The sequence below is a fragment of the Pteronotus mesoamericanus genome, unplaced genomic scaffold (assembly GCF_021234165.1).
Source record: "Pteronotus mesoamericanus isolate MK-2021 breed Mesoamerican mustached bat unplaced genomic scaffold, CSHL_Meso_final scaffold_85, whole genome shotgun sequence".
Classification (NCBI taxonomy): Eukaryota; Metazoa; Chordata; class Mammalia; order Chiroptera; family Mormoopidae; genus Pteronotus; species Pteronotus mesoamericanus.
The window spans coordinates 42,105-51,927 of record NW_026555329.1 but is presented as its reverse complement, the minus strand read 5'-3'; the positions used below and the strand labels follow the sequence as shown (position 1 = coordinate 51,927).

Here is a 9,823-nt window from a genome sequence, read left to right as displayed (position 1 = left end):
TTATTGTTTCCATTTGAGCCAAGGCATGCGAGAGGGCTGCAGGGTGGTTACAAGGATGCCTAGCCGTGGCGGGGAGGGGCTCAGGCAGAAACAAGGCACCCGGGCGATGCAGAGGGGCCCCTCAAAGGCCTCGGGGCTCCAAAGGCTACTAGTCCTGCTTGAGGGTGAGCCTTTTGAAAAGAGGCCCATCCTGGAGGCCAGCCTGTGGAGGTGAGTCAGGTGGTTGCCCATCTTCTTGATGAGTGTCACCTGCTCATCCAGGAAGTGATTTTCCAAGAATCACAGAGCTGAGGATCTGTGCGGGCAGAACCAAGGCCTGCAGATCCAGAAGGGCCTGGGTCAAACTCTTCTCCAAGGCCAAGGCGGCTTCCCTGACGTCCTGAGTGTGACCCCACTCACTGTGGGAAGGCTTCAGCACGTCCTGGAAGAGAAAGCAGCCACAGCACTGCTCTTGCCTCTTTAAGAGATGCTTGGCGGCCTCATACTTCCTTTTGGCCAACTCGCAGAAGAAGTGGCCCACACCCTCCCGAGCCACGTTGTCCTGGTCAGAATAGGAGCCCAGAGAGAGGTAGGTGAGGGAGGCGGGCAAATGCAGGTGGGCCAGGTGGTTGATGGCAGCCTCCACCTTGGTGGAATAATTCTGATGAATTTGGGAGCTTGTGGTTGTTCGAAGATGAGGAGTTAAGGTAAAAAAAAAAAAAAAGTGTTAGCTGGTCTCAAAGGCTGAGGATGGCTGAGTTGGTTTCGAAGGTGGTGACCAGAAAAGAGGCGGGAGGGTGGTCGGAGGCTGGTCGGAGGCTGGCAGAAGGTCTGTTCCGTCCAATCCCTGTTGGAGCAAGAGATAAATCCCGGGAATGGCCGAGGGCATTGTGCGTATATGTAATATTTTTGTAGGAAGTGTCAGTCTGCAACTTGAGAAGAAGGGGTTATATATTTCTGTTTAAAGAAAGTCACATATATAAACACACATATTTGTGCGTATATGTGTATAAATCCCTTAAACATACACCCTCCCCTGTATAAATAATTAAATCTGTGGGTGCCTCTGTGTGAATATACCATATAGATTACACACACACATACACACACACGCACACACGCACACACAATCTTTAATGTCTGAGGACTCAGCAGAATTGAGTTTTAGCAACTTTTGTTTTGTTTTCAACTGAATTATGGCACCTTTAATTTTATCCTTTTGTAACAGATGGGGGAGCTTCCCTTTGTTTTAATCTGAGAAAGGAAGTGTTAAAAAGAGACAAGTGGTCCAAAATGGAGGCACTTGTGCTAGGCCCATGCCACCAAGAAGAGACTTAATACCTAACCAAATTACACTTTCAGCCTCTCCCAGGGATGTAATCTCAACAGTCAACATGGAATGACCTCGTCAGCACTACTGAGGTGATCTGCCTGATAGGGCCCCTACCTTCCCCTAAAGGAAGGTGCCCCTGCCTGAAACAATCCATTTTTGTGCTGGTAACTTCTTTGTCAGGCTCTCTTCTGTCTATAAAACTCTTCTATTTCCTAGAGCTCCTCAGAGCTCCTTCCTATTTGCTAGATGGGATGCTACCTGATTCATAAATCATTCAATAGAACCAAGAAGAGCTTTAAAATTTATTCAGTTGAATCCTGTTTTTAACAGATGGAGGAAGGAACAATTTTTAACACAGTTAATTGGGTGGTAGTGTTCTCTATAAAGAGACGCGCCTCTCCCAGCTCTTAGGGAAGGAGGACATAGAGACTGGAGGGAAGACTTCCCTGTTCCCGTTACCTACACTGTTAAGAACCTCCCTCTTGAAGCAGGTTGGTGTAAATCTTTTGCAGGGTATACGTGTGATATATATCCCCTTTGACCCAATTCCTTTTCTAGGAATTTATGTTAGACAGGTGTGCAAAGATGGAAGTGTTGGGATGTGCGTTAGTAACAAGCTGGAGACAACATAAAGCCTGTCAAGACAAGACGTTATTTAATGTGTGTTAAATAGGTCATACTACATCCACGCCAAAGCATGGTAAACGGCCATTCAAATGTGATGTAGATCCATATTCTTGCCTGGAAAGATGATGAGAGTTGATATTTAATGAGTGTTCACTGTGTAGCAGGTGCTTTACACATACATCTTATTTAATACTCATAACCATTCCTTCAGCTAGGGATTATAATCCTCATTTTACAGATGAGGAAAATGGCCGGAGGTTAAGTAGGCCGAAGATCACAGATTTGGTAAGCAGTCCATCAAGATTCAAACGTTAGAGCCAAATGTCTAACCTCTCCATGAAAATGCCCACAGTACATTTTTGAATGAAACAAATAAGCAAAGGAAATAAAAAGACTCCATTTACACAAATACATACATACAGAAAGAGGAAAGCAGAAGAGTTAAGAGAAACTATGCAATGGTTCAGATTTGCAGGTTTTGGTGTAAAAGAGTCAATTTCAAATCCCACCAACCCCACTTATTAATTCTACAACCTTGGGCAAGTAGCTTGGCATCTCTAGCACTTCGGTTTTCATAATTATAGAAGAGAGATGATGTTGCCTATCTCATGCATTTGTTGTCAGACTAAATAATAAAGGAGAGCTGTTGCATATGCAGAGAGATATCTAGAAAGATGCTCACCTACACCTTGACAGTGGTCATATCACTGGATAGCAAGATTTTGGGATGATTTTTATCTTTTCTCCTTTTCTGTATTTCTTTAAGATTACTTCAAAGGGTTTATATCATGTTATAAAGAGAAAGTCCAGTAAAGCTCTTCTGACTTTAGAAAAGCAATAATCAGATGAAAAAGAATGAGGACAAGGAGGAAACGGGAGAGAAGACAAAGTCGGAGAAGGCAATGGGCCGTGCCCTGGTCTAGAGCTGAGGTCCACTGGCGGGGCCTTGGACTGAATGAGAGTGTTCGGCCCTTCGGGTGCACGGAGTGCACACCTTCATCAGCTGGGAGGATATTCTGCAGGAGTCGGGCAGGTCTAATCCTGGAGCAGGGCTCTTGCCAGGGCAGGGCACCTGTTGTCAGGCCTGGCCCAACTTTGTGCTCTTTGCCAGAAGCCTGCTTTCTCGGGAGCTCTGGGGAGGGAAGCAGTCTGAAAAGGTGGCTCCTGCAAAGGTGGTTCCTGCAAGGATTTAAGTGATTCATCAAACTATGGGAGTCCTTGCAAAGTTTTTATATTAAAATAAAAACATTCAGTGACACTCTTGGCCTCCTGGAGGGAAACTAAATTTGTCCAATAACTTGAAGTTAATTTAGATTTGTACCCAAACTCTTAGAATTAGACCTGCATTTGACCTAGCAACTCTACTTTTAAGAATGTATTCCAAAGAAATAATCATAACTATACAAAATGCTTAGCTATGTGAATATTCATTATTGTAGCTCTTTATACATGTGAAAATTAAGACCTGCTTACATGTCCAACAATAGAGGATTGATTGCATAAATGACATCCGTTCCACTTAATGCAACACATGATTCCTCCTAAAAATGTTGTTGTGGGCCTGTATTTATGGTCATGGGGAAATGTTCACACTACAATATTAAGTGAAAAAAGCAAGTCCCAAAATAAAATAATCCCAATGTTAAAAAAACAAACAAACAAACAAACAAAAAAACCCCACCACCACCAAATGTGTATTTATACTAAGGTTTTTGAAAAATAGTAAAATGTTACTATTTGTTCCTGAGCTATAGGTGACAATTTTCTTCTCTTTGTTTATTGACTATGTCACTTTTGAAATAAATAAATAATGTTATTACAATTCTATTTTTTAAGGCATAGGAACCCAAAGTAGGCCCATTCTGTGTCATTTGGTGCTGTTCACTTCACAAGGACAGGCGCCACCTCTGTGCCATGGCACCGCTGTGATTCCAGCACCGCGTATACTGCCTGGCACGTGGAAGTTCTTCACAAATATTTGTTGAACAAGTGCATGAATAAGTGAAAGAACAAATGGAGGAACAGAGTGGTGGTAACAGAGGGCCCGAGATGGAGGAGGACCCTGGTGCGCACCTGCTTGGCCTCCTCTGTGGTGCCTTGTGGGTAGCAGGGGAGCTCAACCAACGTGACAGCAAACTGTAATTGATGCTTTATCCTCTTCCCGCTGGGATCCTTTCTGCAGACTTTCCTGCAGCAGCTAGATGCGGACGCTGGTGCCAGGTTGCGTGCAAGTGCTGTAATGGTAACGGCCACAGCGGTAGGAAACTGAGTCAGGGTTAGGTTTGTCATGAAGAGAAAGAAATAAAACAAAGTAAGAATGGCTTTTTTAAAATTAAAAGTTGACCTTTTTCTGATGTTCAAGAAATCTAGAGGCAGGCAGCCCGGAGTCGGAAGGCAGCTCGGTGGTGTGAGGGGCCCAGGTTTCTTCTATCCTTTTGCTTTGCTGCAAGTGACGTCCATTCCCAAGGCCGCTTCAGAGTCCAAACCGGCCTCTGGGGTTCCAGTCATTTGGTCGGCATTCCAGCCAACACTGAGGAGGAAGAGGAACAAAAGACACAGTCCTTCTCCACCGGCTGCGCATAGGACCTCCACTTAGGTCCCATTGGCCAGCATTTTGTTAAGGGAGCCTGACACACACAGTTTCTGATTTGGGTGCCTTGTTCTCTGCTAATGAGAGGGGCTCTGTTCCCATGGAAGAAGGGAAGAAATGACACCGGGAAACAACCGGCCACTTCTTCCACTCAGATGTCCTCCCTGTCCTATCACCAGCCAACCTGAGCCTCCCTGGAAGTGCAGCATCTGCTCTGACAACGCAGGGAAAGTCGCCATGATGGTGGCTTACAAGGAACCAGGTGCTTGGCCTGCTGCCAGTGACCACCACCTGAGGGAGGACGTACTTCTGTAGTTGCCCCTTAGTGGACATCCCCGTTTCCCGCACAGCCTCTGCTGGTGTTCCGGGGGGGCCGGGGTCACTGCTCTCTGCCCGGCACAGCTGACCCGCAAACTGCGAATCATCGTCTTCCCCGCCGCAGCGACTGCTTACAGCCTGCAGCTCCTGGCTGACTGGCGTTCAAGCCATCGGAGAAATCAGGAAGCGCCTGTGAGGATTCTAATTATATAAATGAGGGGAAAGTGACCGAGTACGAGCATTTTAGTAAACCTTGTGAGCACACGTGGTGCTGTCCTTTTTGACATCTCCATGGAACTGGATTTAAGAGAAGAACAGCAATGATTGGACACTTCAGAGCAAAGGGAAGCAATGGTTGTGTGTGTACAGATGATAAGAAGCAAATAATAATCCTATCAGCAGCTACGACTTAGGTGCTGTGCAAGCTCGCGGTGGCCAGCATCCAAGGCGGTCCTCAATGGCCCTTGCTTCCTGGCACTCATGCCCTGGTACAGTCCCCTCCCACGTTGAATCAGGGTTGACCTATATGGCCAACAGAATATAGTGGAAGTGGCGACATGTGACTTCTGAGGCTCAGTCACAAAAGGCATTGCGACTTCTGCCCTGGTCTCTTGCATTGATCGCTCTGGAGGGAGCCAGTCACCGTGTTCTGAGGACACTCTGGCTGTCCCACAGAGAGGCCCATGTGGAGAGGAACTTAGCCCTTCTCCAACTTATCAGCCACGTAGTGAGCAACCTTAGAAGTGGACCCTCTGGCCCGAGACAGCCTTCAGATAACTAGCCCCAGCTGACATCTGACTGAATGAATGAGAAATCCCAAGTTAGAACCACCCGCTTAAGCTCCTCCTAAATTCCTAATCCTCACTTATGGAGACAGGGAAGGCTTCTTGTTGCCTTCTTGTTGCTTCTTATAGCCACTATGTTTTGGGGGAATTAGTTATGCAGCAATAGACAACTAACACAACCTTTGAATATAATTTATTCTTCACAACAGCACTCTGAACGAGGTATTATTATCTCCATTTTACTGATAAGGAGACCGAGACATAGCAAGGTTAATGTTCCCAGGGTCAGAGCAGCTGGTGGAAGCAAAGCTGGGACTTCAGCTTAGCTTTTCACACACAAAACCTGTGCACTGATCACCTGCTCGCTATGCTGCATGCATGTGGGCCCACCTGCAGTTTCCAGAATGCCTGGAAGCAGAGACAAGCTGAATGTCCCTAAAAAATAGAGTGGTCTAGTTACAGCGAGGCTTAGATGCTAGCACCTGGGACTATACAAGCCCAAGAGGTAGCTGCTGATCTGCATTCTAAAATCCACAGCCAGTTTAAGGCGGAAGTATATGACGTGTTGTGAAAATCAGACAGTTTACGCCAGGATTGCCTGCCCAGGGAGCCCCCATTTAGGTCTTTGGGGAACAGAAAGGGTAACAAACTCACAGAAGTTTGAACAGCCTCAGAACAACTGGCTTTATCGGGGCCTTACCACCTGAGGTCATTTGGGGGCTGCTGATAGATAAAGTTGCCTGAGCACAGAGGGCAGGGATATAGCCCATGCAAGGATGTAGAGTGGAATGATCATTTGCCCTTCACTTTTTTCTGTGATGGGTCGGTTTCCATTTAACAACTTGGCTGGCTGTCTGCCAGTGTGCTGATGAGGCCCAATTGGGTCAGTACCTGTGTGTCAGCCAAAGAATGTTAACATTCTTCTGACGTCACAACAAACAACAAGCTTCTGAGCTCTTGTCTTGAACTAACTGATTTGCATCTATCCCGTACTGGCCAGAGCCCTCACTGAGAGACCAGCAGCCATGTGATGCCTAGTGGAAGCTTTTGGTCCTGCTGCCTTGTTAGCTAAGAACCCCAGAGACGTGGGCAAGAGGGAGGCTTCCCTGACGCATGCCAGATGTGGATCTTTTCTGGCAACTGCATAGGCAGCCACGTAAATGTTCAGAAGACAGGTCTCTTTCTGAAGAATGAAATATCACTTCTAAAACTGAACTCACGATCTCGCAGCTCCCTCGACCTTTCCATTCCATGGCTCCTGCCACTACGCCACTGAGCTCAAAGCTTTGGAATCAACATTGACTCTTTCCCCCATCCTGCCATTCAGATTGAGCCAGCCACCTTGGCTTGCGAAACGGTCCTTCAAGACATCCAAGGACTATTTCCTCTCCATTTCTATTGTACCTTGGGAACATCACCTGGACGGGTACCTGGGCCCCCATCTCTGGCCCCTTTAATAGTTCTAAACTGCCTACTGAAATGATTGAATTTGTTCACCTACCTTTCAAGACCCTGCATAATTTGCTCCTGCCGAATTTATTTTCCACAGTCCCCCAGTGCTGGTCCTTCTACACACACATGTTCACACATGTGCACAAGTATGCGTGCGTGCACACAGGCACCTACCCACACTCCTGTGTGTGTCCACCACGCCCCGCACCATCACCTGCTTTTTGCTGGGGCTGCCTCCTCTGTGGTTTTCAATGGTCTTTGTAATCCTTTCTTTGTTGTTGTTGTTTTAAGATTTTGTTTATTTTTAGAAAGAGGAAGGGAGGGAGAGACAGAGAGAAACATCAATGTGTGGTTGCGTCTCACGCACCCTCTACTGGTGACCTGACCTGCAACCCAGGCATGTGCCCTGACTGGGAATCAAACTGGTGACCCTTTGGTTCGTAGGCTGGCACTCAAGCCACTGAGTGGCACCAGGCAGGGCTCTTTGTCTGTTTTAACCCATCCTTGTTCACCATGGAAAACTTGTTCATGGCGTCGGAGAGCAGCCCCCAGTTGTCTCCCCTGTCATGCCTGGCACAGGTTGTTCTTTTCAGAGACAATCCACCCCTCTGCCCTAGCCCCATCCCCCAGACCCCTCAGGCCTTCAGAATCTCTCGGTGTTCAGAAGCCTTCAAAAAACACAACAGAACTGATTGAAGGTGAGGAACACACAGCCCCTGAGAGCCTAGCTCACAAACTCTGCTGCCCAGGTCGCTGCCAGGGACCACATCCTGCTGACATGCATGGTTTGCTGGGCAGAAGAAAAAGCATCTGCTAATCGGCTATGACCACAAAGGTCAGCCACACGAACATGCGGTGAGACAGGCAAAATGACAGACGGGGAGACAGAAAAGCTGCGGTGGAAAGTGGTGCTGGATGTGATCAGAAGTGGCGATGGCAGTTAGGAGCAGCAGGCACTCAGCAGTGGAGAAACAAGTCAATGATGAGGGGACAGAGGATGCCAGCTCTGCGGTCTGTGGGGTGGCAGCAGTTTTCTCTCTCCCTCTCTCCCCCTCTCTCTCCATCCCTCCCTCTCTCTCTCTTAATGCAATGTTCCTTAGAAACAGGGAAGGCTCTGGGGAAGCAGCTGCTTCCTGTCCTGCCTTGAGGGCATAGGTCTGCAGCTGCCAGGGGACATCAGCCAAGTGGAGCATGTGGGCAGCATATGTGGCCTAAGCGCTTCTGTAATTTTCAGCCAGAGGCTGCACCTCAAGTGCCTACAGGGACCCAGCAGGTAATATAAATGTGCAGAGCAGGGCAGGTGTCAGGCACAGAGAGGGGCAAAGACCATGACAAACGGAAGAGAGCCTGCCCCATCGAAAGGCATCCAAATGTACATTCTCTTAGGACACCATGTCGGTTAAATAAGGCATGTATTGGGGCCAAATATGGCCCACAGGCACCCTGCCTATAACCTCTGGGCTCTGCGGGGGTGTGTGCAACACGTCAGGAGGGCTGACGGTGGGCACGGTGGCCCTGAGTTGCCAGCATGTTGGTTAAGCCCTTTCAGTCTACCAGGCCCGATGTGATCTGATGTGGCCCTGGTGGGCGTACCTGGGGAATAAGCGAGGTGACTCCCCAGCCACAGAGCACGGGCAGGTGACCACCTGTCTGGAATCACAGCAGCTCCTGTGGCTCCAATGAACTCTAGAAGGTCAGCGGGGGAGGGGTCTGGCCACCTAACTGTTCCCTTGGCAGCAGCCTTGGTGGCTGCTTGCCTCAAAGGCTATGTCATTGCTCTGATTGTCCTGCCATTACCCAGTCACCCTTTGACTTCCCTTCTCTCTGCCTCTCAGTTTCGGCTTACTCCCCACTCACACCGATTCACAGCACCTGCTTATTTTTGAGTCGTCTTGCCTTATGGCTCTGCCTCCTTGTATCACGCCACTTCTGTCTCGCCAGTGAGTCGGTGAGCGCCTGCATGGTGCCTTTGCTGGCAGGGTGGTCCTGCCAAACCACCCCCAGGCTACTACTCGCTGACCTATGGATGGGCGTTTCAGGTGAAGTTCTGAGCGTCAAAGTCAGCTCAGCTTTGGCCTAAGAAGCATGGTCACCTGGCACAAAGCATGGGACTCACTTGTAAAGAACCAATAGTGCTTTTTCTCAGAAGGGGCTGTAGGCATAGCAGATGCATGGAGCGTCATGTCCACACCACCAAGATATTTTAAACCACATTCAGGGTACTCTCTTTATGAAGGCAGGAAAAAGTCCGTTGCAATAGGGATAGGAATCAAAGGCTTAACTGTCAATTATGAGAAAAGTGAAGCTGTTCACCCTTAGTCTTCTTTCTGTATCACTTACAGTTGTATTTGTTTGCAGGTAACAGAACATTCAATTAAGAGTAGCTTAAATGAATATGGACTTTTCTCCCAGAAGAAGTAGAGAGGTAGGTGATTATTGCTATTTGTTCAGCAGCTCTGTGATATTAAGCAGCCATCTTTGAGGTTCTTTGGCTTATGGCTCATGGTTGCAACATTGCCATTTATGTTCAAGGAAGAAAGAATGGGAGAAGGTCCTTGACAGCTAAGATTTTTCCCTTTCATCAGGGCAAAATCTCTATTAAGAACCCACCCACGTCCACCAGTAGACTTTTCCTTTAACATCTCATTGGTCTGGACAGCGTCACCCTAGCTGCAAGGCAGGCTGGGAAATGAAATAAAATACCTAGCACTGCAACTTCATTGACAGCATCTTGCTTCT

The 9,823-nt window shown here is 47.8% G+C and overlaps 1 pseudogene; it reads right to left on the bottom strand.

Moving 5' to 3' along the window:
- Positions 1-9,267, bottom strand: LOC129062945 (ferritin light chain-like; annotated as a pseudogene).
- Positions 9,268-9,823: the final 556 nt, after the last annotated feature.